Below are 3,411 nucleotides of genomic sequence, written 5' to 3' on the forward strand. Positions count from 1 at the left end.
TGTTATTTAGGATAAAAGTTATTCAAAAATAAAATTGCATGATTAATTTGGCGCATATTAATTTTTGTTCGAGTTGCATTATGCGAATGGACAGATATGGTTAAATCGACCTCTCTCATCATTTTGAGAATTTTGGTAAATACAGGGTACTCTCTGTGGACACCCAAGGGACTGAAAGATTCGTCCGCTTATGGAAGGTATCCGCTTACGAGAAAAGTGCGAAAAAAGTTAATAATATATTATGGGAGACTTAAGAAGTTATGGGAGCGTTGTCCGCTCAAAAAATTTAAAACAATTCTTAAGGGGTTACATGGGTTTCGTGGGTTCAAAAAATCGATTTTGTTTTTTTTTTTGCTTATTAATTTCTATAACATCTCAAGAATAATGCCCTAAATTTTCAAGTCGATCCGAATAATAGTTTCGGAGATACAGCCTTTGGAAGGTGTGCGCTCCAAGCCACTTTTATTGTTACTCAAAACATTAAACGCGTTTTTCTCGGTTGTCAAATTTTCTCGAAAACTATTCAACCGATCTTGATGAAATTTTACACAAGTGTTCGAAATACAATTTACTCGTGCTCGGACGAAGGATTTTTTTTTTCAATTACAACTATTTAAAAAAAACAAAATGTCAAGCAAATTTAACCGAAATTTTCATTTGTTTTGGAAATGTCTGCAAAAATTCCAATTTTTACTTTATTTTTCTTTCCTTCGTTCGAGCACGAGTTTGTGGTCTTAACTAAAACACTTATTTTTGTTGTGTCAGGAGTTATACTGACAACGCGGACGCACCTTTTTTTCGAGGGGTCACCGGCAACGACGTCACAATGGAGGAGTTTTCATTTTTTTGTTTGAAAATTTCAGAAATTATTCTTTACATATGCAATTATAAGACAGAAAAAAGTTTGAATTAAATAAATAATTTTTTACATAGAAAAAAAAAATATTGAAAATAGGCATTTTTTTACCCGACGAAACCCATGTAACCCCTTAAGGATTTGCGGTATGTAACTACAAAGAAAAGCAAGGATGATAGATACCAGGTTTGCTCGTTAGATATGGTGAAAAAAAGTTTTTTGAGGGGAACTTTGGATTCTACGTCATTCATTTTGTGTTTCTCAAAATTTAGCTTTAGCTTAGTGAAACACAAAACGAATGACGTAGACATATTTGTAAAATTCGTTCAGAGCTGAATAACGATCTGCTAGGTAGTACACCTCTAAAAATCTGTTCACCATGTAAAAAAGTGTCCGCTTATAGGAGAATCCGCTTAAGAGAGATGTCCATTAGAAGAGAGTACTCTGCGCTTATATGTCTATATCTATCTCAATTCGTTTACATGGTTACATACAAAGTACAATATTAGGGTTGCACACTTTCGCAATTAATTTGGTAAACGAAGAGCGTGAATGGAATTTGAAGGGAAAGGTGGTAGAATTTTAAATTTAAGGCTACTCAAGGTTGGCGCAAGGCAGACTTTCTTCTTCACATACTTACACATATGTATATGTATACTACATAAGTGTAAGTATGTACATTTGCTCGCTTTAGAAGTTTAGCTTAATTTACTTTAAAACAAACATATAAAAACTAATTTTAATTACCTTATATGTGTACATACTTACACCTGCTATGTTTATAAATAGTCATATCTTCCAATCATGTGTTAAATACTCGTATACGAAACAAATTTCTGTTTCACTAGTCAATAAATTAATAATTCTGGCATTACTACTTTCGAATATTTTTATTGTTATTTGCACACACATACACACTAATGCACTATTGTATGTACGAGCAAAATAACAAAACAAAAATGTTTTTATCTCGCAATGTTTGTTGTTTGTCTTTATTACGTATGCTTTGTTTGCCGAACGCCGAGTGCTGAGTGCTGAGCGCAGAATGCGGTGATAGACTTTGACGTCGGCACTTTCACAACAAGACGAGGTGGCCGAGTGGTTAAGGCGTTGGACTGCTAATCCAATGTGCTCTGCACGCGTGGGTTCGAATCCCATCCTCGTCGAATAGAAAACACACTTTTTTATTAAAGATTTGTAGTAATGGAAATTTTTAAATAACATGGAATTTATTCTTATACACGTATTATGCGTTAAATTGAGAATAATTGTGACTTAATAGTCAAAAAGAGGAACTCTCATCTGCAAGGAAAAATTTAGCCAGAAAATAGGTTAGAAACAGACACCAAATATTCTTAACATAGCTGCTGGAATATTTGGTTAGTTTTGAGAAAATGTGGAATAATTATTCCTTTGGTGTTTAACAAAGAGAAATTTAGCATATACTCTTTGCGGAGGGTTTGAATTATTAAAATGGCTATGAATAAATACATACACACATACTAGGGTTGTAATTTTTTTAAATTTATACAGTAAAGGGATTTTGTTTTTAATTAGTTTGCAATAACAACTCCAAAAAAAATTGCGTCACTCTTATTTGAAAGGCTCTTCGGTGATGTAAGAAATAATAAATAATAGGAAATTCCATACCTGCAAACTGAAACTTCCACAAGTCTTTTCTGTATGTACAGGGTGCATGCGGTGGTTGAAAACATGTATAAATATGGCTACCATTATATTTCTTTTAACTTATTTTCAGATAAGACATGGAGGACTACAACTTAGCTCAAGAAATGAAGATACATGCAGTTATCGTCGCAATGTGAGCAGATCACATCGATTTAGAAATCTCTAAATTCTTGAAGTGCGCCCATTCATTCGGGTTGCCGTGAATTGGTAACATCAGGCGGTGATGCAGAATCTGTTGCAAAACGCAAAAACCACGAGGAACGTACTGCAACGTGTGAGCTTAATGCTTCTGAGGGTCTTATCCGTCGAGTTGTCCAAGGAGATCTCTGGTATAAATACTGCGTTACACGCAGAAGACAGTTTATGTCGCAGCAAACATGATAATAGCGAGTTAAGAGAAAAATGTTGACCAAGACCAAAAGACCAACCGCGAAAATAGCAAATGGCTATGCTGCAATCCCACACTTCTTTACTCAATTTCGAATGAATTCTGCTGCAGGTATCGAGGTTGTGGAGACAATAGTGAAATCCAGGATTAATTGATGGGGCAGGCGGTGACAGCTCATACACCTTTCTCCTTCCTTTGTGTGACACAAGATTGGATGGTTGAAAATTTTCCATGACCCCATAACTCCGAGTTTATGGCTACCTAACTTCCCAGACCTTAATGGCCTGGATTACTACGTAGTTGAGCGTGCAACCAACAAGCAACCTCACAACACAATTTCCTTACTGAAGGCTGCAATTAATGCCGTTATCGTTGATATGTATAAAGAGCATTGTTGATTCGGGTAAACAATCGTATCCGGCCTCTGATCGAGGAGGTTATAGCAGCCAATCGAGAATGATGGAAACAAGATTGCGCC

At 35.5% G+C, this 3,411-nt stretch overlaps 1 non-coding gene across 1 annotated transcript; it reads left to right on the plus strand.

The window, feature by feature from the left end:
• The first annotated feature begins 1,940 nt into the window (after positions 1–1,940).
• Trnas-gcu (transfer RNA serine (anticodon GCU)) lies at positions 1,941–2,022 on the plus strand. The gene has a single exon. It is a non-coding gene; the product is annotated as a tRNA-Ser (tRNA).
• The last annotated feature ends 1,389 nt before the right edge of the window (positions 2,023–3,411 follow it).

This window comes from Anastrepha obliqua, chromosome 3, assembly GCF_027943255.1.
Source record: "Anastrepha obliqua isolate idAnaObli1 chromosome 3, idAnaObli1_1.0, whole genome shotgun sequence".
In the NCBI taxonomy this organism is placed as follows: domain Eukaryota; kingdom Metazoa; phylum Arthropoda; class Insecta; order Diptera; family Tephritidae; genus Anastrepha; species Anastrepha obliqua.